The following is a 27,596-nucleotide window of genomic DNA, read 5'->3' as shown; positions in this document are numbered from 1 at the left end:
GTTGTTTTCTTTCTTTTCCTAAATTTTCATTTGAATCTTCTCTTGAGTACCTGATGATTTAGTCTTCATTTCTGATATGATTTTTGCCTTTTTTTTTTGTTTCTTTCCCGAGTTCAATCAACTCTTATTTCACGTCTCACTCACTCCTTCCATTTCTGTTCTTAGTTTTTGTATTTCTGATTCAAGGTATTTCTTCACAGTTACAAATGTTTATGTGAAAATACTCAATTCAGTTTGAGTGTTATTTAAAATTTCTTTGGCATTATGGTTGATTTTGGGGGGAGAATTCTTATCAACTGAAATGCCTTAATTCACATTTTCTGAATTTTTATAGTAGTTTTGCCTGGATGTGGTCCGCTTTTTCCATTCCTATGCATTTTGTGGTTAGTGCTCTTAGCTTGATAATTCTCTATTCTGCCCTCTTCTGTGTTGCTCTTATAGTGTTGTTGATGGTGTCAGGAAGGCAAGGGGTGGCTGTGTTTTGTTTTTCTATTGTTTCCTTTGCTATTTTATTTGATTTAATATAAAGTATTTAATCTTCCTTTCTTACTTCCTTTTTTTCCTTCACTGCTATATTTCCAAGGATTACATCTTCTTCCCCTGAGCAATGCTTCTCAGAGACATCTGCTTCTAGTCCCACCACCTACAAGCCCTGTAGCTGGTGCTATTAATTACCAAGTTCTAACCTGTGGTCAGTGTTTACTATTGGATTTTTTCTTCTTGGGGATGATTTCATCTATACTATAAGTCTTCTGCACCCCTTCAATATTTTCATGGTGTCTATTAAACTCCCCTCTCCCCACTCCCTGCACCCACAGGCTTACAGTGGTGGGTGCACAATCAGAGTTCTGCTGGAATTTGGTTTATTTCTTAACAACAGATAACTTGAGTGCCATGATATTCCCTATCACAAAGTATTACTAAAGCAGTGAATTATGTATAATTTTATTTGCTCCCTTTGTTGGTTTTATGCTTTATCAGAGGGTGGAGGGTGAGTGGGTAGATAAAAAATCAGCCAGTTGCCATTACTTTTTTTTCAAATTTTAACATGTCTGACATAAAAAATGTACTTACAACTGATGTAATAAGAAAGTATCATGTCACAGTCCAAGCGGTATGTTTTTTCCTTTATATGTAAGTTGTGTTTAAAAAGTGAGGGCTTCAGAGATTTGCTAAAATGTAGTACATCTTTAAAAGGTGAGTCTTGCTGCTTGGATGCAAATGGGTTGTAGGGGGCAAGTGTGGAATTAGCTAACCTAGTTAAGAAATTTCTACAGAAATCAGGGTGAGATAAGATAGTTGTTGGTATTAGGGAAACAGCAGGTAGATAGAAGTGGACAGAAAGAAGACTTTTTTGGGGGAGGCTATGGTAAAGCCAACAGGATTTATCAATGTGAAGTGAGGGAAAGAAAGGAGTAAAAATGATTCTAAGGTTTTGAATTTGAGCAATTGATGCCATTTGCTAAGATGGGAAAGTTATATAAAGGAAGATTAGCAAAGGAACAGGTGTAGGGAGGGAAAATCAGGAGTTCTGTTTTGACCATGTGAAGTCTGAGCTATGTATGGAGATTTCAGATGGAATTGTCGAGGAGGCTGTGGTATGTGGGAGTCTGAAGCTCAGAAGAGCAGCTTGGACTCGAGATACCATTTCAGGATCCTCAGCAATATGTTCATTTGTGTCATATTTTAGATTCCACATATAAGTGATATCATATGGTAGTTGTCTTTCTCTTTCTGACTTACTTCAGTTAGTATAATCTCTAGGTCCATCTGCATTGTTGCAAATGGCATTATTTTGTTCTTTTTTATGGCTGAGTAATATTCCATTTTATATATATACCACATCTTCCTTTTCCATTGAATGGCTGTAATACTTTTGATTTATACCCTCATTCCTTAAGTTTTCTGAAAATACTGGTCTGTTGTTGCCTTACTTTGTTTTTGAGATGTTTGATGCCATTCTATTTCTCTTGTAAAGATAAATGAATTCTCTCAGTTTTTGTTTATCTGGGAATATCTTTATTTCATCTTTATTTTTGAAAGATAGTTTTGCTAGATATAAGACTCTTGATCTACAGTTTCTTTCAGCACTTTGCTTATTTATCCTACTGTTTCTGGTTTCCATCTTTTCTGAAGAGAAGTCAGCTGTTAATCTCATTGGGGTCCCTTGCATGTGACAAGCCATTTTTCTCAGATTTTCTCTCTGTATTTTACTTTTAACAAAGATGTGTTAGACTGTGAATCTTTTTGTGTTTATCCGTTTAGATTTCATTTTTACTTCTTTATCTCAGTTTTTCTTTCTCTTGGTTGTTTTCTTTCTTTTCCTAAATTTTCATTTGAATCTTCTCTTGAGTACCTGATGATTTAGTCTTCATTTCTGATATGATTTTTGCCTTTTTTTCTTCTGTTTCTTTCCCGAGTTCAATCAACTCTTATTTCACGTCTCACTCACTCCTTCCATTTCTGTTCTTAGTTTTTGTATTTCTGATTCAAGGTATTTCTTCACAGTTACAAATGTTTATGTGAAAATACTCAATTCAGTTTGAGTGTTATTTAAAATTTCTTTGGCATTACGGTTGATTTTGGGGGGAGAATTCTTATCAACTGAAATGCCTTAATTCACATTTTCTGAATTTTTATAGTAGTTTTGCCTGGATGTGGTCCGCTTTTTCCATTCCTATGCATTTTGTGGTTAGTGCTCTTAGCTTGATAATTCTCTATTCTGCCCTCTTCTGTGTTGCTCTTATAGTGTTGTTGATGGTGTCAGGAAGGCAAGGGGTGGCTGTGTTTTGTTTTTCTATTGTTTCCTTTGCTATTTTATTTGATTTAATATAAAGTATTTAATCTTCCTTTCTTACTTCCTTTTTTTCCTTCACTGCTATATTTCCAAGGATTACATCTTCTTCCCCTGAGCAATGCTTCTCAGAGACATCTGCTTCTAGTCCCACCACCTACAAGCCCTGTAGCTGGTGCTATTAATTACCAAGTTCTAACCTGTGGTCAGTGTTTACTATTGGATTTTTTCTTCTTGGGGATGATTTCATCTATACTATAAGTCTTCTGCACCCCTTCAATATTTTCATGGTGTCTATTAAACTCCCCTCTCCCCACTCCCTGCACCCACAGGCTTACAGTGGTGGGTGCACAATCAGAGTTCTGCTGGAATTTGGTTTATTTCTTAACAACAGATAACTTGAGTGCCATGATATTCCCTATCACAAAGTATTACTAAAGCAGTGAATTATGTATAATTTTATTTGCTCCCTTTGTTGGTTTTATGCTTTATCAGAGGGTGGAGGGTGAGTGGGTAGATAAAAAATCAGCCAGTTGCCATTACTTTTTTTTCAAATTTTAACATGTCTGACATAAAAAATGTACTTACAACTGATGTAATAAGAAAGTATCATGTCACAGTCCAAGCGGTATGTTTTTTCCTTTATATGTAAGTTGTGTTTAAAAAGTGAGGGCTTCAGAGATTTGCTAAAATGTAGTACATCTTAAAAAGGTGAGTCTTGCTGCTTGGATGCGAATGGGTTGTAGGGGGCAAGTGTGGAATTAGCTAACCTAGTTAAGAAATTTCTACAGAAATCAGGGTGAGATAAGATAGTTGTTGGTATTAGGGAAACAGCAGGTAGATAGAAGTGGACAGAAAGAAGACTTTTTTGGGGGAGGCTATGGTAAAGCCAACAGGATTTATCAATGTGAAGTGAGGGAAAGAAAGGAGTAAAAATGATTCTAAGGTTTTGAATTTGAGCAATTGATGCCATTTGCTAAGATGGGAAAGTTATATAAAGGAAGATTAGCAAAGGAACAGGTGTAGGGAGGGAAAATCAGGAGTTCTGTTTTGACCATGTGAAGTCTGAGCTATGTATGGAGCTTTCAGATGGAATTGTCGAGGAGGCTGTGGTATGTGGGAGTCTGAAGCTCAGAAGAGCAGCTTGGACTCGAGATACCATTTCAGGATCCTCAGCAAAGAACCATAGGAAAGGATAAAATTGTCTAGAGAGTGAGAGTAATGAGAGATAAGGTTTAAGACAGAGTCCTGAGGTGTTGCAGTAAGAAACCTTTGGGTAGAGGGTGAGAACTCAGCAAAGTGGACTGAGAAGGGGCAGTGAGAAAGTGGGAAGGCCAGGAGAATGCCATGATGTGGAAGCCAAGAAAATATATCATTTCATGGGCTCAGGGGTAAGGCTTTGTCAAAAGCTGCTAGAGGGTGAGAATGGTGGACACAGAGACGCGGAGATATGTGCTCTTACAACACTATCTGTTGAAGATGGATTCCAATACTAGAAAGCACAAATAAGTTGGTAGATAGGAGGGAAAATAATATCTTGTGGGTCTCTGATTCTCTTGAGCCCTTTTCAAAGCACGTTAACATTTGTTACTGTTTTCTCTACCATATCTCTGCGGGGTGGCAGGTCAGTTATTATTATTATCATTTCACAGACGAATAAATAGAGGTTTGATGTGGCAGAAATGTTTATAGCTGTGCATGCAAAATTCATGCTCTCCCTGGCTGGACCGTATTTTTCAGTCTTTAGCTCCTGTCCTTGCAGACAGGCATGGGCAAATGACTAGTTCTTGATGTTGGAATGAGAGTGAGGTGAGATGTGTCACTTGTAGGCCAGACTATTACAAAGGGGGTGGGACTTTTCCATATTGTCTTTCCCTTTCCACTAGCATGAAGCAGAGGACTTTGCTATCCTCATGAATGGGGGAGTTTTAGGACACCTGAATCATTATGGAAAAGAAAGCTGCCTGCTGACCAGGAATATCTGCATTGAACTGTCCTCAGGGCAAGAAACAATCTTTTATCACCAATGACATTTTTGTGTTTTGTTACACAGCTAGTGTTATCTTAACTAATATAGTGGGGAATATTAAATGTCTTGTGCAACATCTCGTAGTAAGTTAATGGTAGAGTGATGACTAGAACCCAGATCTCTTAACTCCTTGTTACGTTTTCTGATGGTCTCCATTGCATAAGGCTTCATGGGTTCTGGGAACAGAGGATGCATTTTCTAGAAAACTCTAAAAGCTGATAAGTAGATAGTTGCACCAAATGCTCATTTAAAAAATGATGTTTTCGATTTTTGAAATAGGTAAAACTAATACACCCATCCTGGGTCCCTTATATATCTGTGATTTATTGAGAAATAGTTTCTATTAGCTGCACAATATCATATTTTTTTGTGGTAAAAAACTAAACTACACTTCCAACAGTGAGACACCAACAATGTGGATAACATTTTGTCCCAGATGGCTCTCTCTTTTGCCAATTTTTATGTGGAAATCAACAGCTTGTCTGGGAGAGTGCCTAAATACCCTTTCCAGGTCAAAGTTCTCCTCCTGTGACCACACATTCATGTTTTTCTCTAAGAAGAGAGATGCGTTGTAAGGCTAGAATCATTCTAGACTAAAGTGTAATTAGGACTTAAAAAAAATCCCCATTCTAACAAAAGTATTAGATTTCATTATCCAGGGGCTGGTGATCCCATTCACAGATAATGATCAAGAATTTATTGTTACCAGGCTTTTGGTTAGTACTCTTTTGGTTAGTACTATTTCTAGTATTTTCTTCTTAAATAATTATCAGTCATTGGAGGAAATGATGCCAAAACTTCCACAAGTGGTTTGTCATTTTTTAAAATACTTTTCCTGTTGGCCGTTCTCTGTCCATATCGACAGTTTGCAGCTCTCTTGTACACAGCACAGAACTGTTTCTATCTTGAACCTGTTTCCAGAAAATGAATTTGGAGTTTTTCCTTTTAACTTGAAAAACCTCTCAGTGGGTTTTCCAGGGTAACTTTGGTGACCTGTGGTGCTCGTAATAGCACAGAGAATGGGTGGGTGCGTAGGGTGAGGCAGAAAAGCCAATGCAGTGCCTGGGGCAACTTCCAGAAATGTTCTTGTTCATTACTATACAGAGACATGCTGGCTGTTCCTTCTGGACTACTCACTCCTCTGTGGTTATAGGTTCTTCTAAGTGCAAAAGCACATCTTCTCTGTGTTGTAGGAGGCAAGGTCTTCTTGCATCCGGAAGGGTCATGAGTGATGGGCAGTATGTATCCCACCCCCGCCCAGGAGTGGAGGGACACTGAGGCAGAGCATATTGGGTTCTGGTATATTTGGGTGTCTGTGAGGTTAGAAGTGGTAGCATGGAGGGCAGGAGAGTTTGTTGGGACTAAAGGGACAGGTCAAGTTAGAGAGGGTCCAGGAAAGTTTAGAAGGAAGCTGAGATCAAAGATCAGCATTGAAGTTAACTGTACAGAACAAGTGCTCAGAGGAGGATACTGAATAAGAAGAGCAGAGTCAAGATCTAAGCCATTGCTTAATTACCAAAGTTAACTGTTGCCTATTTTGGGGAACAATATTTTCTTTAAAAAAAACCCTTAGAGTTCCCAATTCTCTTTAAACATTTCAAGTCTTAGTTTATTGTGCGTGTAGATATATTTTGCTATAGGGAGAAGCTTTCAAGGTTCCAGTGTGAGATGCCAGAGAACACTCTCCCTTGCAGCAAACAGGGCCAGAATTTGCTTTAACATCCTTGCTTCTTACTCTAGGCAGTAGGACCAGCTTGGGCAGCTGTAAAGCAAAGCACCAGGGATTTGGGAATGTGGAGCCAGCTGGTAGCTGAACCCAAATTCTGATCAAAGGAATGCTTTCTGCAGGTGAAGAAGTCCTAGGAAACTGGGGTGTAAGAATCTCTCTGCAGCAGAGAGACTGTTAAAACAGGCAGGTAGTTAGATATGAGCAGAGAAAGGGGGGCACTGGCCAGGTGGAAGGAAACCACATCTCTCATAAACAGTGGGGGGTCCCTGGGCAGTTAAAGAAAAACAGAAACCGCCAGATTGACAGGAAACCACACATTTTGGGATGGTAAGTGTCCTAGAAGCAAAGAAAGGTGGGAAAAGGTGGGAATCTCTTGCATCTGAATGTAATCTTTTGCTCATTATGCTCTCATTACAATAAAATTAGCCTTGCAGAGGCAGAAATAGAGACACAGATGTAGAGAACAAACGTATGGACGCCAAGGGAGGTGGGGTGCTGGTGGGATGAACTGGAAGACTGGGATTGACATATATACACTAATATGTATAAAACAGATAACTCATCAGAACCTGTTGTATAAAAAAATAAATACAATAAAATTCAAAAAAAAATTAGCCTTGCAGATAAGTTCCCATAATGCACGAGCGCCATTAAGCTTCCCATCAAGCCTAAATCAGGACGAAGAGCCCTCCTCTCCTTGGGAAGGTGGAGCTGGAATGAAAATCAGGGAATACGAAGCTCCAACCCTCCCCCCCCGGTGGATATTCTGCCCCTTCATTGCTACACCCCACATAACCGGCTTGCCAAAGAAACTCAGCGCAGCTACTCACCTGAGACTGCCTGCTCTCCCTTTGTGAGAGACTATTGCTTAAATAAATCCTTGCTTCACTTTCTTGACTTCTCTGCCTCTGAATTCTTTCCGTGACAAACGACAAGAACCTACCCTCCAGGAACATCTTTGGCGAGCAATAGCCAGGAGAATTCAGTAAGCCTCAGCCTCTGTCCTCCCTGGCACTTGAGAGGTGCTGCCTGACTTCCCGTGACCCTCGCTCGGTCTCTCCTATGCTTTCTTGGTCCTCTCTCACTCTTACTTTCCACTCTTACTTTCGGCCTTACTCTGCCGGAAGTGGGGAAAAAGAAACCTGCCAGGCATCTTCCAACCTCACCGCTAGGTTTTCCTCTTTTCACTGTTACATATGTTCAAGGCCATGTCAGGACACGTTTCCAGCCGTTCTTACAGGCAGCTGGGGACCCGAACCACAGGAGCTTTGCCCTCTAGGTTTGCCCTACCCACCATTTAATGAACTGTCATCACGTCCAATTGTATGGAAATATAAAATGCAGTCTTACCTAGAGAGTTCGAGATGGCTGCGGCCACTGCGACCCCTTCAGGAGCGCCCTCTCGCCTTGGGTGGTCTGTGTGCGGATCCCACACGTTGGGAAGGGGCACAGTCCCAGGCGGCGCCTTCGGGGCCCATAGCGGTGGGACCGCGTCGGAGCTGCCATTCTTCGGCGCCCAGCATTTGGCCCGCCCCCTCCACGGTCGGCTGAGCGTCCTCCCTCGCCTTGCACCGTCAGGGTGGGGTAGCCGGGGATTCATGCCAGGGCAGTGACCCGCGTTAGCAGTGCTTGCCTGCCCGGGGTCATACGATTGGCAGTGTCCTTGCAGAGTCGCTGGGCCCTTTGTACCTACCAAGTGCAGACACGGTGCCGTATCCTCTCCCACCAACCCCTGGCCCCGCCAACCACTGGACGAGTGGGTGTGGGAAAGGGTAGGGGGAAGGAGGCACTGGGCGAGGGGGCACCACCCAGAAAAGGGAAGGAAAAAAAGAGGCTTTTTCACAAATGATTTCCCTTAATGGCCAGTGCCTGTGTTCAGAAACTTAATACTCTGAGAGAAAAAAGCTGGGACCTAAATAGGTTCTGGAACCATGAGGATGTCTGCTGCAGGGAAACATACCTGGGAACATAGGGATTAATCGGTGGCCACAGAATCTATAGAGAAGGCTTCAGGAAAGTCACTCATCCTAGGTACCGCAGATGCCAGGATAGGGAGCTGGGGCCAGCAGGACCGCCCCATGGGGGATCAGCTGACCCCCACTCTGACTAGGGTCGATGGGACCAGGTGGACAGGGATGCCTGGAGCCAGTCCCATCTTAGGGAGCCCCCATGGGACCTCCTAAATGCTAGGGCTCCTCTCTGTTACAGGAACACCATCTCTGTGAAGGAACAATGGGAAACACCTTCTCCAGCCCCAAGGCTTACCCCTTGGGTGCATTCTGAGTCACTGGGACTCAGTTTTCTCTAGATTCTTTTAAATGAGAAAAAGCTGGCTTTCTTTTGTAACACAGCCTGGCCCCAATATAAACTTGAGGATGACGAGGTGGACCAGAAAATGGAGACCTCAATTGTAATACCATCCTACAGTTAGACGTCTTCTGCAAAAGGCAGGCAAAATGGACAGAGGTTCATTATGTTCAGGCTTTTATGGCCCTAAGAAAGAACCCAGAGCTATGCAAGTCCTATGTTAGGGAACCTTGACAGCTGGGATGCATTCAGGCTATACAAACGCCCTTTCTCGCGGCACCCCTGGAGGAACAGGAGCCCCAGACAGACGACCCAAGCCCCGGCACTCTTTCGCCATCTTCAGCCCCTCCCCCTCCCTATAAGCCTCTTTACCCTTCCATACTGAAGTGCAGCCAGAGCTTTTTGGCCCCTTCAGGAAGTAGTAGGTGGGCCTCAGGGAATTAGCATAGTCCACATGCCTTTTCTTTGTCTGACCCCAGCCAGTGTTGCACTCACTTAGGCTGATTCTTGGGGGACCCTAGATGGTTCACCGAAGAATTCCAGGGACTGACTCTCTCCTTTGAACTTACCTGGAAGGACCTGTATATTGTCCTTTCCCACCACTGAGGAAAAGACCTGTATTTGGGCACAAGCTCAAACATATGCTGATGGGCTACACATTGCCCAACCTCATTGATACCCTGTGTGCATGACGGCAGTGTCTCTAAGGGATCCCAGTTGGGACTATCAGCCAAGTCAGCCTGGTATGACTAGAAGGGTATCACTTTGCCTCATTGTGATGCATAATTAAACCTGTTGACTGTGATAAGGTTCAAGAAATCACCCAAGGCCAAGATGAAAATCCAGCCCTATTTCAGGCCTGATTGGTAGATGCCCTCAGAAAATATATGAATGTAGACTCAAACACTTTCGGGGGACACATTGTATTCGCAATCCACTTCATTAGCCAATCGGCCCCTGACATTCTTCAGAGGCTTCAAAACTTGCCATTGGGCCCCAAACCCCTCTCAACCTTCTTTTTTTTTTTTTAAGGCTAACAGATATTTAAAAACATTTATTATTGGCTGTGTTGAGTCTTCGTTGCTCTCTCTAGTTGCAGTGAGTGGGGGCTACTCTTCGCTGCAGTGAGTGGGCTTCTCATTGTGGTGGCTTCCCTTGTTGTGGAGCACGGGCTTCAGTAGTTGTGACACGTGGGCTCAGTAGTCATGGCACACAGGCTGGGTTGCTCCGAGGCATGTGGGATCTTCCCGGACCAGGAATTGAACCTGTGTCCCCTGCATTGGCAGGAGGATTCTTAACCACTGCACCACCAGGGAAGTCCCTGAACCTGCTTATTGACATGGCCTTCAGTGTGGTTAACAATAGAGACCAGACTGAGGAGGAAAGGAAGGAACAGCGTGACTTAAGAGAGGAACAGTGGCAAGTCAGGCTTTTGGCAGCTGCCATGACAAAACCTAACCCAGCTCTTGGTCACCCCAAAAGTGCTCCCAGAAGGCCCCTGCCAGGAAAGGGACCCTGTTTTAGCTGTGGGAGCCCTGAACACTGGAACAAGGCATGCTCAGGAAACAGGTCCCAGCCTATACCCAAATGCCATGCCCACTCTGCATGAGGGAATGCCCCCAGCTCCAAAGGGAGTGAGGAAATTCCTCCACGCCAGCAATGGCAGTGGTTGACTGACAGGACCTGAGACCTCCCAGGGCTCCTGAGAAGACAGTCATCATCACACGGGAGGAACCTCAGGTGACCAGTGATGTGGCAGGTAAGCCTGTCCAGTTTCTAGTGGACACGGGAGCCACTTACTCTGTCCTGACTTCTCAGGCAGGGCCCCTTGCTGAAACCTGCTCTATTGTTGGGGTAGAAGGAAGGCCAAAACTAAAACATTTCACCACTCCTCTAACTTACACCTGGGGAAAGACCCTTGTAACTCACAAGTTTCTTGTCATGCCTGAATGCCCCAGCCCAATATCGGGAGGGAATTTTTCTCTCAACCTCTCAGTAAGAGTTGGGGGCAAACCTTACTCTCCCTGAAAACCAGAACCAAAGAATGTTTTTGGCTGGACTATGTATTATACAGGACACAGACAGTGCAGCCTCAAATATTCCCCTCCTAAATTAAAAAACTTATAGATCCACAGGTCTGAGATAAGGGAATCCCAGGGAAGACAAAGTGTGTCACTCGTATATCATTTTTTAAAAAATTTTATTTATTTATTTATTTTTATACAGCAGGTTCTTATAGTTATCTATTTTATACATATTAGTGTATATATGTCAATCCCAATCTCCCAATTCATCACACCACCACCTCCGCCACCCACCACTTTCCCCACTTGGTGTCCATAGTGTCTTGGTGTCTTGGTGTTTGTTCTCTACATCTCTGTCTCTATTTCTGCCCTGCAAACCGGTTCATCTGTACCATTTTTCTAGAGTCCACATATATGCATTGATATACGATATTTGTTTTTCTCTTTCTGACTTACTTCACTCTGTATGACAGTCCCTAGATCCATCCACATCTCTACAAATGACCCAATTTCGTTCCTTTTTATGGCTGAGTAATACTCCATTGTATATATGTACCACATCTTCTTGATCCCTTTGTCTGTCGATAGGCATTTAGGTTGCTTCCATGACCTGGCTATTGTAAATAGTGCTGCAATGAACACTGGGGTGTATGTATCATTTTGAATTATGGCTTTCTCTGGGTATATGCCCAGTAGTGGAATTGCTGGGTCATATGGTAATTCTATTTTTAGTTTTTTAAGGAACCTCCATACTGTTCTCCATAGTGACTGTATCAATTTACATTCCCACCAACAGTGCAAGAGGGTTCCCTTTTCTCCACACCGTCTCCAGCATATATTGTTTGCAGGTTTTTTGATGATGGCCATTCTGACCAGTGTGAGGTGACAGCTCATTGTAGTTTTGATTTTCATTTCTCTAGTAATTAGTGATGTTGAGCAGCTTTTCATGTGCTTCTTGGCCATCTGTATGTCTTCTTTGGAGAAATGTCTATTTAGGTCTTCTGCCCATTTTTTGATTAGTTTGTTTGTTTTTTTAAATATTGAGCTTCATGAGCTGTTTTTGGAGATTAATCCTTTGTCCAATGGTTCGTTTGCAAATATTTCTCCCATTCTGAGGGTTGTCTTTTTGTCTTGCTTGTAGTTTCCTTTGCTGTGCAAAAGCTTTTAAGTTTCATTAGATATCATTTATTTTTGTTTTTATTTCCATTGCTCTAGGAGGTGGGTCAAAAAAGGTCTTGCTGTGATTTATGTCAGAATGTTCTTCCTATGTTTTCCTTGAAGAGTTTTATAGTGTCCAGTCTTACATTTAGGTCTCTAATCCATTTTGAGTTTATTTTTGTGTATGGTGTTAGGAAGTGTTCTAATTTCATTCTATCACATGTAGCTGTCCAGTTTTCCAAGCACCACTTATTGAAGAGACTGTCTTTTCTCTACTGTATATCCTTTCCTCCTTTGTCATAGATTAGTTGACCATAGGTGCGTGGGTTTATCCCTGGGCTTCCTATTCTGTTCCGTTGATCTATATTTCTGTTTTTGTGCCGGTACCATATTGTCTTGATTACTGTAGCTTTGTAGTATACTCTGAAGTCAGGGAGTCTGGTTCCTCCAACTCCGTTTTTTTCCCTCAAGATTGCTTTGGCTATTCGGGGTCTTTTGTGTCTCCATACAAATTTTAAGATTTTTTTTTGTTCTAGTTCTGTGAAAAATGTCATTGGTAGTTTGATAGGGATTGCACTGAATCTGGAGATTCCTTTGAGTAGTAGAGTCATTTTCACAGTATCAATTCTTCCAATCCAAGAACGAGGTATATCTCTCCATCTGTTTGTGTCATCTTTGATTTCTTTCATCAGTGTCTTATAGTTTTCTGAGTACAGATTTTTTACCACCTTAGGTAGGTTTATTCCTAGATAGTTTATTCTTTTTGTTGCAATGGTGAATGGGATTATTTCCTTAATTTCTCTTTATGATCTTTTGTTGTTAGTGTATAGGAATGCAAGAGATTTCTGTGCATTAATTTTGTATCCTGCAACTTTACCAAATTCATTGATTAGCTCTAGTAGTTTTCTTTTTTCTTTAACATCTTTATTGGAGAATAATTGCTTTACAATGTTGTGTTACTTTCTGCTGTACAACAAACTGAAGCAGCTATAGGTATACATATATCCCCTCTAGTAGTTTTCTGGTGACATATTTAGGATTATTTATGTATAGTATCATGTCATCTGCAAACAGTGACAGTTTTACTTCTTCTTTTCCAATTTGGATTCCTTTTATTTCTTTTTCTTCTCTGACTGCTGTGGCTAGGACTTCCAAAATTATGTTGAATAGTGGTGAGAGTGGTCATCCTTGTCTTTTCCTGATCTTAGATGAAAGGCTTTCAGTTTTTCACCATTGAGAATGATGTTTGCTGTGGATTTGTTGTATATGGCCTTTATTATGTTGAGGTTCAGTATCAGGGTGACGGTGACCTCGTAGAATGAGTTTGGGAGTGTTCCTTCCTCTGCAGTATTTTGGAAGAGTTTGAGAAGGATGGGTGTTAGCTCTTCTCTAAAAGTTTTATAGAATTCACCAGTGGCTTCATCAATTCACTAGATGGCTTCATCTAGGCCTGGACTTTTGTGTGTTGGAAGATTTTTAATCACAGTTTCAATTTCATTACTTGTGATTGGTCTGTTCATATTTTCTATTTCTTCCTGGTTCAGTCATGGAAGGTTATATCTTTGTAAGAATTTGTCCATTTCTTCCAGGTTGTCCCTTTTATTGGCATAGTGTTGCTTGTAGTAGTCTCTTAAGATGCTTTGTATTTCTGCAGTGTCCGTTGTAACTTCTCCCTTTTCATTTCTAATTTTATTGATTTGAGTCCTCTCCCTCTTTTTCTTGATGAGTCTGGCTAAAAGTTTACCAATTTTGTTTATCTTCTCAAAGAACCAGCTTTTAGTAAAGAAACTGCTTTTAGTTTTACTGATCTTTGCTATTGTTTTCTTTGTTTCTATTTCATTTACTTCTGCTCTGATCTTTATGATTTCTTTCCTTCCACTAGCTTTGGGTTTCGTTTGTTCTTCTTTCTCTAGCTCCTTTAGGTGTAAGTTTAGATTGTTTTTTTGAGATTTTTCGTTTCTTGAGGTAGGATTGTATTGCTATAAACTTCTCTCTTAGAACTGCTTTTGCTGCATCCCGTAGGTTTTGGATCGTCATGTTTTCGATGTCATGTGTCTCTAGGTATTTTTTGATTTCCTCTTTGATTTCTTCAGTGATCTCTTGGTAATTTAGTAACGTATTGTTTAGCCTCCACGTGTTTGTGTTTTTTATGTTTTTTTCCCCTGTAATTGATTTCTGATCTAATAGCGCTGTGGTTGGAAAAGATGCTTGATATGATTTCAATTTTCTTCAATTTACCGAAGCTTGATTTGTGACCCAAGATGTGATCTATCCTGGAGAATGTTCCATGTGCACTTGAGAAGTAAGTGTAATCTGCTGTTTTTGGATGGAATATCCTATAAATATCAATTAAATCTATCTGGTCTATGTGTCATTTAAAGCTTGTTTCCTTATTAATTTTCTGTCTAGATGATCTGTCCATTGGTGTAAGTGAGGTATTAAAGTCCCCGGGTATTACTGTGTTTCTGTTGATTTCCTCTTTTATAGCTTTTAGCATTTGCCTTATGTACTGAGGTGTTCCTGTGTTGGGCGCATATATATTTATAATTGTTATATCTGCTTCTTGGATTGATCCCTTGATCATTATGCAGTGTCCTTCCTTGTAACAGTCTTTATATTAAAGTATATTTTATCTGATATGAGTATTGCTACTCCAGATGTCTTTTGATTTCCATTTGCATGGAATATCTTTTTCCATCCCCTCACTTTCAGTCTGTATGTGTCCCTAGGTCTGAAGTGGGTGTCTTGTAGACAGCATATATACAGGTCTTGTTTTTGTATCCATTCAGCCAGCCTGTGTCTTTTGGTAGAGTAATCTTGGTTGTAGGTTCTTCCCTTTCATCACTTTAAATATATCATGCCACTCCCTCTGTCTTGTAGAGTTTCTGCTGAGAAATCACCTGTTAACCCTATGGGAGTTTGCTTGTATGTTATTTGTCATTTTTTCCTTGTTTCTTTTATAATTTTTCTTTGTCTTTATTTTTTGTCAATTTGATTACTATGTGTCTCGGTGTGTTTCTCCTTGGCTTTATCCTGCCTGGGACTCTCTGTGCTTCCTGGACTTGGGTGGCTATTTCCTTTCCCTTGTTAGGAATTTTTCGACTATAATCTCTTCAAATATTTTCTCGGGTCCTTTCTCTCTCTCTTCGCCTTCCGGGACCCTTATAATGAGAATGTTGGTGCATTTAATATTGTCCCAGAGGTCTCTTAGGCTGTCTTCATTTCTTTTCATTCTTTTATCTTTATTCTATTCCATGATAGTGAATTCCACTATTCTGTCTTCCAGGTCATTTATCCGTTCTTCTGCCTCAGTTTTTCTGCTATTCTCCATTCTTTTTCCAAAGTCCTGGATTATCTTCACTATCATTATGCTGAATTCTTTTTCTGGAAGACTGCCTATCTCCACTTCTTTTTGTTGTTTTTCTGGTGTTTTATCTTGTTCCTTCATCTGGCACATAGTCCTCTGCCTTTTCATTTTGTGTATCTTTCTGTGAATGTGGTTTTCATTCCACAGGCTGCAGGATTGTTCTTCTTGCTTCTGCTGTCTGCCCTCTGGTGGATGAGGCTATCTAAGAGGCTTGTGCAAGCTTCCTGATGGGAGAGAATGGTGGTGGGTAGAGCTGGGTGTGGCTCTGGTGGGCAGAGCTCAGTAAAACTTTAATCTGCTTGTCTGATGATGGGTGGGGCTGAGTTCCCTCCCTGTTGGTTGTTTTGCCTGAAGTGACCCAGCAGTGTAGGCTACAGGCTCTTTGTTCTGGTTAATGGCGGACTCCGGGAGGGCTCACGCCAAGCAGTACTTCCCAGAACTTCTGTTGCCAGTGCCCTTGTCCCTGCAGTGAGTCACATCCACCCCCCACCTCTGCAGGAGGCCCTCTATTACTAGCAGGTAGGTCTGGTTCAGTCTCCTATGGGGTCACTGCTCCTTCCCCCTGGGTCCTGATGTGCAAACTACTTTGTGCCCTCCAAGAGTGGAGTCTGTTTCCTCCTGTCCTGTTGAAGCCCTGCAATCAAATTCCACTAGCCCTCAAAGTCTGAGCCTTGGGCTTCCCTGATGGCGCAGTGGATGAGAGTCCGCCTGCTGATGCAGGGGACACGAGTTCGTGCCCCAGTCCATGAAGATCCCACATGCTGCGGAGCAGCTGGGCCTGTGAGCCATGGCCGCTGAGCCTGTGCATCCGGAGCCTGTGCTCTGCAGTGGGAGAGGCCACAGCAGTGAGAGGCCCGCGTACCGCAAAAAAAAAAAAAAAGAAAAAAAAAGCGTGAGCCTCTGGGAATTCCTCCTTCTGTTGCCAGTTTGGGAAGCCTGATGTGGGGCTCAGAACCCTCACTCCGGTGGGTTGACTTCTGTGGTATAATCGTTCTCCAGTTTGTGAGTTACCCACCCAGTGCTTATGGGATTTGATATTATTGTGATTGCACCTCTCTTACCATCTCATTGTGGTTTCTCCTTTGTCTTTGGATGTGGGGTATCTTTTTGGGTGAGTTCCAGTGTCTTCTTCTCGATGACTATTCAGCAGTTAGTTGTGATTCTGGTATTCTCTCAAGAGGGAGTGAGTGCATGTCCTTCTACTCCACCATCCTGAACCAATCTCCCTTAAAGGATACTTTAAATAGCACCATCATAAATGCAAGTTCCAAATCCCTTGCCTCTGGACTCCTCGAGCTCCTTGCTTTTTGGCTGCTTCTCCACTGCCTCTGGATGTGGTGGGTAAGTTCCTCTTGGATCCTGGACCCCAGCTCCACAGGTTTTCCTTCTATAAAAATCATCCTAAAGGAGGCTAATAATTTCCCTTCCAGGCGTTAATGCCCTCTCTTTCCAGTAAACTCTTCATTTCTCTGTTCTTTTGCTTCTCGTGATGTCACGTCTCCTTTAAGCACACCCACCCTAACGGTCCTCCTGGTTGTTCACATTGTTACAGCTCCAGCTTACAGATATCCGCTATCCAACACCATGAACGCCAATGCTAAAGTTATTGACTCATATGACTGTTGAATCTGCCCCTGCAGCCACGCCTCCCCAGAAGACCTAAGTCTTTCAGGACTCCCTGCCTCCTTGGGGGACATGATGGGGTTAACAGCAAAACATGAGTATAGTCAGGTATACTCCAATTTCTGCCTGTTAGATCTGCTGTATCAAAACCTGAGGTGCCAAGGGAAAAAAACCCCATGACTTCAGAAACAAAAACAAAAACAAAACACAACAAAAAACCCCCCAAAACTCCAACTTCAGATGATACTACACCTGGGATTTCAACCCACCCTACTTGAAGAGGGGGGCCATCAACACCCACTGGAGAAGGTTGCTGCTTTCTTGTACCCTCCACTCTCCATCTCCACCACTGTAAACAACCCCAAGACCCCTATCTCTGACAGGTAGCAAGGAGATCTGCACCCACTGGTAGGGACAATGCCCATGCTCACCTTGAAGCAGTTACAGCAGATGGACTGTTGACCCTTTGCCCCTTAGAAGATTTTAAGGGTCCAGACTTCTTGAGGTTGGGGGGAATGTTAAAGGAGGCAGGTAGTTAGATATGAGCAGAGAAAAGGGGGTACCAGCCAGATGGCAGGAAACCACGCATCTTGTAAAGAGCAGGTGTCCTTGGGCAGACAAAGAAAAGCAGGAACCTCTACACTGACAGGAAACCACACGTTTTGGGTTTAAGTGTCCTGGAGGAAGACAAAGAAAGGTGGGAAAAGGTGGGAATCTCCGGCATCTGAATGTAACTTTTTGCTCATTATGTTCTCATTAAATAAAATTAGCCTCACAGGTAAGAAGTTCCCATCATGCACCAATGCCATGACACTTGCCATCAAGACTAAATAAGGACAAAAATCCCTCTTCTCTCAGGAAGGTGGAGTTGGGATGAAAATCAGGGAATAGGATCCCAAACCCTCCCTCCCTGATGAATATTCTGCCCCTTCATTTCTACACCCCACAAAACTGGCTTGCCAAAGAAACTCAGCGCAGCTACTCACCTGAGACTGCCTGCTCTCCCCTTGAGTGTAGTATCGCTTAAATCTTCACTTTACTTCCTTGGCCTCCCCATGTCATCTCTGAATCCTTTCTGCCCCAAGACGAGAACCTCCCCTCTGGGAACAAGACTACAACCTGCTAGGTTAGGGAACACAAGAGATTTTGAGATTAAGATTTGAGAGTGTTTTGCTGGGGGTGGTGTTTAGGGAAGGAGATGTAATTAAAAGAGCATAGTCTTAATCAGTTTAAGTCTCTTCTATGGCTATCCAGAGAGAAAAATTTTGTCTTATTTAACTAAAGAAAAAAAAAATCAAAGCCTCTATCAGTTTCTCCCAGATTTTTGCCTAAAAATATTCATTAACCGGTAGTACCTGACACAGCAGCCCAGAGCAAAAGCGGAGGCTCACTTCAAAGATGATGGTACTGATGGTACCCACAGGTTGGGCGCATAGACCAAGGGGGCGTGGGGGGATGGGACATGTAGGGATTTCTAAAGAGAGTTTCTAAGAAAAGAAAGGAAGAAAGACAATAGGAAACTGTTGGTGGCATCAAATACAAGTGCACAGCAGGGAACTTTGGGAAGTTTGTGTTCATCACCACCCTTCCCCTCCCTTGGTTTTTGAAACTATTTACAGTCAAGTTTAATTTTACTAGAAGTTAGGTTACTGTGGAAAAAAAGAAGTTAGTTGTATAGGGCTCTGATTTTCCTTTTTTGCATGAACACTATTCATACAAACAACGCAAATAAACTGGATTTACACATTAGATCTGTGGGAACGATTTTGGAAGAGCTACATGTTGACTTTCTAGGGTATTTTTTCACCTCAGAATGATACTTCAATGATATTTCTAGCATTCCTAAGTGAATGCTGTTCTCCTCAAAAGTATCCTTTATTCTTTGTTTGCATTTTTATATTTTCTTTAGTAAATGCAAAAGTCATAGTCTCAGAAGTGAACAAAATTAGGCTGAGTCTGAAAGAAAGTGTTTAGGAAAAGAAGAATTCTAATAAAAAAGAAAATTATGGTCTCATCAGTTTTTTCCTCCTTCAGATTGTTGACGTCAGGGCTTGAGTTGTGCGTTGTCACCCCACCCTCCTGTTAATTACAGGCCGTGCCTAAGGAAAATTTTTTTGGCTTATTAAAGTTTTCTAGGCCCAAATATATATTAAACCTGTATCACCAGTGATGACAAGTCTAGCAAACATTGAGATTTTTTTTTTCCTCTCATCCTCTCCTGACATTTTGTTTGGAAAACTGGAGTATTGTAAATGTGAAGTTTATCTACAAGTAATCACTCGTTCCTGCTCCGGCCTCTGAACACATTGAAAGCTGAGGAATCCTAGCTCATGACTATGGTTTGGGGCCTGCTGTTTTCTTTTGTTCAGAAAATACTGTCTGGGGAACTATTAATAGAGTATTTGTAAAGCACACACAGCAGAAGTATTTGGTTGTCTATGAAACTTCTGGTCCATAGTTCATCAGATTCATGTAGAAACTACAGCTTTCTTTTAATCCATCAGATCCAGAGTTTAGTTTGGGTTTGCACAGAAAAAGTAGAGAATGTATAGACAGAGAATGCATATGTTTTAATAACAGCAGCTTCTATTTTCTCTCTTTGTCTTCATGAATTAATGTATGGATATTAAGATCTTCTGATAGTAAACGATTTCCCTAATGAATCCTTCATTTAAGGATATAGTGAACTGAGTTTTAGTTATTCAGAATGCTGTTTTTTTTTTAAATATTCAATGTAATTTTGATGCATAGAATTCTTTGCATATGTGAAATGAATTATTATGGTTCTACCACAAATGCTGAATGAATTGGTAGAATTATAAACAGTGCCTTCTTTAGAATGCATTTAGCTTCTTTAGAGCTAGTGAAATTTGATTTGGAAATAGATTAATATGAGAAGGACAGATATGTTCCATTGAAACAAGCTATGGGTGTCTGTAAAATTGCTTAGAACAATGTGGTTGCTAAGTGTCATATTAATTTTTGTTAGCTATCCTTCACAACATCCTTGAGAAATGGCTGCATTACTGTTTCTTATACTTTAAGTGTTAGACTGTTTTATCAAGTTTTCCAAGACTGATAGGGCAAGTAAGAGAGAAAAAAATTGCTCCTAATATAAATAAGTGAATAAATAAGCAAATAAGTTAAAAAGTGAATGAATAAATGAATGAATGAATACATAAATAGAAGCCATGCTGAGAATGACCTCTTCAGATAATTCTTACGGTGACTCAACTCATACTGTGAAAGAGAAGGAGCTACTTGGCACAAAATTTGGCACAAAATAGCTGTTGAACTTGAAGAAGAATAAATGTGTTCTCTTTGAGCTTCAATAAGACAATACTACGTCCAGCTCTACCGAGTGGTTTACAAACACTGTGTTAATTCTTTTTCCTGTTACTCCCAACCTAATTTATCTCTCTGCTCCCCATTTCCTCTTTGGTAACCATAAGTTTGTTTTCTATGTCTATGAGTCTATTATTATTATTGTCACAGATTTGGAGGCAATAGAAACCTTGTAATGGGTGTCACTGTGTTTATGCTGAAATCATTTCTCTTAATAACTTGCTAAACTTATCTAAGCAAATAATGAGAAGGAGAAATTAATTATGATATAGAAATGATAATAAGTAAAGTATTAGTGGACCATTTTGAATCCAGTTCTCCCCCTTGAGGTTAAAAATCAGCAAAGAGAATCCTTTGTGAGATTATAAGGAAAGAGTAAGAAATAAGTGCCCTCAGTAGTCAAGTGTTTCTACTACACAACTTTGAAATCCTGATGTGGAGCCTCAAAAAATGGCAATGTTTGGGAAGAAGGTGACATACATGACTTGACAGCTTCTTATTTGGGTGGCCAACATGTCTGCACTGAGATACATACCTGTGTAAATACCTGAAGTATTTACTCAGCCATGGAAGAGAAGTTGGAGGCTGTTTTAACTGCTGGATGGGAAAGAGAGTAAAAAGCCCACTGGTTCCATCTACTTAAGTCAACTATTGCTACCCCTAAGTGACATAAAGCCAAAATGATAAACACCAATTAAAAAAAAGTTAAACCTGCAATGAACTAACGAAGTGGATAAATCCTCAACTCTCTCTAACTGAGTCCATTGCAGAACTCACGATTAAGCTACTGTTTCCCAAACAAGTAGAAACCACTGAGCACCTCCCTCATCAAACTACTCTGGGCCTCGGTCTGCAAATTCCAAGTTTCAGATACCACTCCTCTTTCGTTTCAATAAACAAATCCTTCTGCAGCAGTGGGCCAGGAGGGGAGAGATGGCTCGCTGTCAAACCCAAAGGGGACACTAGCCCTGCCTGCGGAGTGAACTGGGTTGGGGTGCGGCAAGGAGGGCTCTGCTTAGACTCCCAGGATCTGGCTCAGAAACACTGAGACCATTGTCTTTAGAGGCAACAAAAAGGGTTGTTGAAAAAACCAAACTTTAATAGAAAGCCAAAAATCTGTGCTTGTCATTTTGTGTTTATTTGGCATTCGAGAATGGCAGTCGTTCTCAGCTCTTGCTTCTGTTTATATTTAAAGGAAGGCCCATAGCCATGGAATGGGAGCCAGCTTTCAATACCTCACTCTGAAAAAAAACAAAAACAAAAAACCCTCTAGCCTTTCTACTCATATGTCCTTTGAGTTCCTGTTGAAACTTCGCGGCTGGTGAGTGACAGGTCAGCAGGCTCCTTACCTGCTAACCATTCTGGGCCGTTCTTTAATAACGAGATACACATTTGTGTTAACTTGGAGGAGGGGGACAACATTCCTTTGCCATTGGGTCAGATTTCCCTGTGCATGCGCTCTCTCTCTCTCTCTCTTTTTTGTTGTTCTAGTTGGGCAGTTCCTGTCAAATCGCAGGAGGAGGGGGAGTGTAATCACTGTGCAGTTTACTTCAGCTTCTTGGTTAACAGTGACATTGCGTCCCCGGGTAATGGGAAGCCAAGGTAACCTAATCTCCAACGTTAGAGGAAACTGTTGCAATTCTGTAACCTTTACCCTAACTGCTTGACTGAGTGAGGACTGGAAGGGAGAGTGAGGGGGCGGGGCCGGTAACTTGCCAGTAGGCAAGGGACGCCACCAGTTAGTTGGGGTCTACAGAACAGACCCGTTTTTCTATGGTGATCAGTTGAAGAATATCGTCATTTGTTGAAATGAACCAGTGCCCTTGATTTCTTAGAAGAGGTGAAGGGAAATGATCACAGTAAGTTCTCGGAATGTAAAAAATTAAGATAACTGCCAGAACTGATGTGTTTTTTCATAATGCTTTTCATTCATATTACTATAAATTACTTTATGATTATATTTATATTTTATAATATGACTCTGATCACACAATAAATCTGTAGAGAAATGAAAATAGGCATCCGTACCCTCAATGAGAATTTGGTTGGGAATGAGATGGTAAGTGACCTGCATAGGATCAAATACCCCAGCCTACCATCCCGTTCTCTTGATTCCCAGAACCACGTTATTTTTCAGTGTATCACCTGACTTCATGAAATGTTGACAGATAGCCAAGACATAGTGATTCAACAGTTGGAATACAATAAAATGATTACATGTCATCCCGAGAAAGATCTGTAAGGTAAGATCCTGGTTCTTCATTCAACTCACCCAGTTCTGACCTAGGAAAAGAACAAATGCTGGGAGAATCATCACTTCTTCCTGTGGATCCGAGCAATGACACAGGCTGCATTCCTCTCTCTCTGCCCCCTCCTCCCTCTTTGTTTTTGGCCTTTAAGACTGATTTTCACTTGACTTCAGTGAAGTGTTTTGCTTAATTCTGTTTTGAATTAACTTTGGGTAAAGTCTGTCTTATCCGTGAAACCTTAATTTCAAAGGAGTTACTTTTCCTTAAGCCACTGTTTTGTAGGTGACAACCAAACCCAAATGTTATCTCCTTCCATCCATATTAAAAATGTTCACGGTGGTAATGAGTCATCTCATTCAAAAGTGGTTGTTGGAATTCCTGGCCCAGGTAGCTCACTCAAAATCCTTTCTTAACCAAATTTCTGAAGACTCAGTGAAAGCTGGTGAACAGAGAGTAACTATAGAATCCTGTGAAATCCCAGTTAGCCAACGAGGTGTCTGAACTGTTCTGTGAATAACGTGGACCTGCTTTGGGCCATAAAAAGTCTGGTGGCGGGCTTCCCTGGTGGCGAAGTGGTTGGGAGTCCGCCTGCCGATGCAGGGGACGCGGGTTCGTGCCCCGGTCCGGGAAGATCCCACATGCCGCAGAGCGGCTGGGCCCGTGAGCCATGGCCGCTGAGCCTGCGCGTCCGGAGCCTGTGCTCCGCAACGGGAGAGGCCACAACAGTGAGAGGCCCACGTAACGCAAAAAAAAAAAAAAAAAAAAGTCTGGTGGCTTCTCACACTTCAAGGGAGTTATTCAGCAAATATTTGTAGATGGTAAACAGCATGACTGGAAATGTTTCTCTTTGGAATTTTATTTTATTTTCCCAAACATCTTTACAAATGGATATTTTGTGGGATGTTGAGTATAAATATTTAAGAGACTCAGTGAAATGCTAGTTCTGAGCACTTCCGGCTTCCAACCTTTTGTTTGTTTTCCAGTGAGAATGTACAGTAATCCATTTCAAACTCTGGCTTTCGTGGATTTAGACCAGGCTCCCCCGGAGGTAGGAATACCAGGGCAAGAATTAACCAGATTGTAATCTTTGTGCCTGGCGGTCTGACGTCACTTGTAGACTCTGCCAAACTTCCTTTGGAAGCAGATGTTCCTAGAGGGGGAATGCTAATCACTTATCCTCTTATGTTTGTTCAGTAAGTGCTGATTCGTGGGAAATACAAGGATTTAGGTTATGGTTACAAATAATTCACAACGGATATACGTTTTCAGAGAGAATAAACATGATTATTCCAACACATTTTTTCCCCTTTCCTGGCATTTCTCATGTTTGAATTCAAGCTTTCCCATCGCCTTCCAGTCAGGGAGGACTTGTCATATATTGTCCTTCCCCAGTGCAATAGCTCCCATGTCAATCTGTGGGTAATTTACAGATCTTAGTAATATTTTCTAATCGCCAGTCTAACACTGAAATATGAATGTCAAGCCCTCCTCCTTGTATTTGTAAATGCTCTCTTTTAGCCAAAAAGAGTGGAATTAAAACAAAAAACCCCCAAAGGGTCAGATCTGTTGATGATTTACAAACAAGGAAAACAGTGGGTCCCACCCATGTCAGCACTGTGATAACAGTGGCCTTTGGTTGCTATAATGAATGGGTATGTATTGATACATGAATTAGGAGAATATTGCCACTGATACAAAAATATCAAGATTTGTAATATATATACATATTATATATTTGGCATTCAAAGAATACACACTATTTGGAACATAAATCTAAGTAAAACTGATATAAGACTGATTTATACTTGTGTAAGTCTACAGCCCCAAATTTCTTTATTGGCAATTGCTATTGAACTGAATGAGTAATTGACTACTGGTACGGATGAAAGTTCAGTCAGAGGTGAACTTGAGGCAACTGCTGAAGCATCTCTCCCAGGAAGTGGTGGGAACCTTTCATGTAATTTGTGGTGTGTTCTATAGTTTCTTTGGGTCACCAGAATTTGCTTATTATGTATTTCAAACTTTCAATTATTTAGAGAATTAAAAAGAAAATATGTTAGAACAAGTTTCTTCTGGAAATTGCACGGTAGGGATGTTCTATAATGATATACAAATCCTACTATATGTTAGTAGCTATTGCAGAAATATCGAGGTGGTACTTTTTATTATTATTATTTATTATTATTTTTTAATTGAACTACAGTTGATTTATAATGTTGTGTTAGTTTCTGGTATACAGCAAAGTGATTCAGTTATACGTATGAAGTGGTGCTTTTTAAATGGAGAACACAAGCTTTTACAGAATGTATTTGATTCAATAAACGGAAAAATCTCTAAGAGGCAGGTTGCAGGTTTCCTCTGTAGAGTCCAAGCTTATATGGTTCTTTCCAGAGTCTGTTCCAATACCCCATTGAGATTACAGTGGAGAGAAAGGATAGAACAAAGAAATGGCGAAAACAGGGCTATCTGAGGCCCCTCCCTCTGATCTCATGTCTAAAGAATTTGATTCTGCTCTTAGATGAACTGAAAAATGTCCTCTCTTCAAAGAAATGGGAGGGCAAGTTAATGACCTGGGTCAAAATTTCTGAGGTAGCCTCAAGAATATGTGGATTCACAAAGTCAATCACTGCCTTAAAAAAAAAAAGCAGCTCACTATCAGCTATGCCAAAATTCAACTTGATTTTTGCAGATTCTCCTTAGCATCTAGATGTTTGAACAAGTCTTATCCATAGGTCATCTCATTTCGGAAACCCCCAAAGTGAACAAACCCACGGATGTTCTCATTTTAGTGAATTCTGCAGCTAATATCATCCTGGAGGGGCATCAGAATGTAGTCCTGCTAAACATTAAACTTTTGACTAGAAAGCTACATTTATGGTAGAATAAGCATTTTCTGTTCTCTAATTTTCTGTTCTCTAAATGTCCCACTGTAGGAGAATATCTTACTTGCTTTATGATGCAGAATTCACCCAAGACTTATTCCTGCCTGGTGCTGGAGTGTCTCTTTGCTTGCTTTCTTGGGCGATCAGTCCCTCTGATTTGACTGGGACTGAGGCATTTCTCAGGACTCTTGGCTTTCAGTGCAAAACTGGGTCAGTCTCAGGCAAACTGCTGACTCACTTTCTGAGAGGAGTCCTGGCTCTGTTATCAGGTCTTTTGCAGCCCGGAGATCAGGATACCAATCAGTGTCTCCACTTCTCAGAACAAGCATCACTTCCATCTGGCTGTGGAGCACAGGCGTGCCCCGCAACTTCCTACTTCCGCTGCTTACCAGAGTCTATTCCAGATAGACTTTCACCTCTTCCAAAGCTTCCATTAAAAGTCCTGGCTGTGACTACTGATATTTAGGAGAGTAGCCTGAGGAATGGTGTGTCTTCCTTATTTTTCAATATCTTCTATATTTATTGCTCAACTACTTTGTTCGAGGCACTGTGTTCAGTGATGTTCTACATGAATGCGGACCCTGCTCACCACGAGCGTGGAGTCTGGTAAGACAAGTAACCAAGCAATTATTTACAAAGCTTAATCCTTTCATCAGGCCAGGCCAGGATGAGGCTACAGTGTTGGAATAAATTCTAATTTTATACTATTCACCATCACAGATTTGCAATTTAGCTTTATGCTAAGTAGTAATATGAAAAACAACTTTTCCCTTAAAAATTTGTTTTTAAAGGTTATACTCCATTTACAGTTATTACAAAACATTGGCTATATGCCCTGTGTTGCACAGTGTACCTTGTAGCCTATTTTATACCCAAAAGTCTGTACCTCCCACACCTCCACATTGCCCTCCCCCCACTCCTCACTGGTAACTACTAGTTTGTTCTCTATATCTGCGAGTCTGCTTCTTTTTTGTTATATTCACTAGTTTGTTGTATTTTTTAGGTTTCACATATAAGTGATATCATACAGTATTTGTCTGACTTATCTCTCTTGGCATAATGCCAAGTCCATCCATGTTGCTGCCAATGGCAAAATTTCATTCTTTTTTATGGCTGAGTAATATTCCATTGTATATATAGGTACCACATCTTTATCCATTCCTCTGTCAATGGACATTTAGGTTGCTTCCATATCTTGGCTATTGTAAATAGTACTGCTATGAACTTTGGGGTGCAGGTATCTTTTCGAATTAATGTTTTTGGTTTTTTTCAGCTATATGCCCAGGAGTGGAATTGCTGGGTCATATGGTAGTTCTAGTTTTTTAAGGAACCCCCTTAATGTTTTCCATAGTGGTTGCGCCAGTTTACATTCCCACCAACAGTGCAAGAGGGTTCCCTTTTCTCCATCTCCTGACTTGGTGCTTTTGTAGAAAAAAAAAAAAAAAATTGAAGACTGTCCCTTACACCACTCAATGTTTACAGTACGTACAGAGACCCTCACAATGGCTGGAAAAATGTGTCTTTGCTGTTGAACAAGTATGCTCGTTTGTAGTGGACAGTGAGAACTAGGAAGTTATGTTTTACATGCGGTTTTCAGTATCTTTTCTTAGCTTTGGTTTAGGTTTTCTGGTAAAATTATACTCTTCTTATTATCCTGTTAAAATCTTTGAATCCTTCTACAACAAAGAGGCTTCTCGGATCTCTTTGCAGTAGAGGGGCAATATTACTCTTTTCTCATGCACTAACTCCCCAAAGCCAGCATTTTTAAAAGGACTATAAAGGATTTTGTTTTTCAGAGGACCATTGTTCCCAAGTTGGTTACAAACCGGGAACTGGTTCTTGCCCTAAGCTGCTCCAGTGTTCGACAACCAGACCTGCCCCATTACTCCTGACTATGCCAGTGAAGTCTTAGGGGAATGTTTTGGGCTGTGCTGGTTCTTGGTGTATATCACAGTCTTGCTTCAGGATCTGATGTCTTAGAAAAAAATTTGAGGGCTTCCCAGGTGGCGCAGTGGTTGCGCGTCCGCCTGCCAATGCAGGGGAACCGGGTTCGCGCCCCGGTCTGGGAGGATCCCACATGCCGCAGAGC

The 27,596-nt window shown here is 41.3% G+C and overlaps 1 long non-coding RNA gene across 2 annotated transcripts in view; it reads left to right on the top strand.

Annotated features, from left to right (window-relative positions):
- Positions 1–22,070: 22,070 nt before the first annotated feature.
- LOC114484350 (uncharacterized) overlaps positions 22,071–27,596 on the top strand; it is a 14,296-nt gene continuing 8,770 nt past the window's right edge. Inside the window, exons 1-3 of one of the 2 annotated variants that reach the window (XR_008616038.1) lie at positions 22,071–22,235; positions 22,496–22,619; positions 23,609–23,673. This is a non-coding gene — a long non-coding RNA (uncharacterized lncRNA). The remainder of the gene's footprint in view (positions 22,236–22,495; positions 22,620–23,608; positions 23,674–27,596) is intronic. The other variant, XR_003677121.2, reaches the window with a different exon arrangement.

This window comes from Physeter macrocephalus, chromosome 19, assembly GCF_002837175.3.
Source record: "Physeter macrocephalus isolate SW-GA chromosome 19, ASM283717v5, whole genome shotgun sequence".
NCBI lineage: Eukaryota > Metazoa > Chordata > Mammalia > Artiodactyla > Physeteridae > Physeter > Physeter macrocephalus.
The sequence above is the reverse complement of the archived record's forward strand: the minus strand, read 5'-3'. Positions and strand labels throughout refer to the sequence as shown.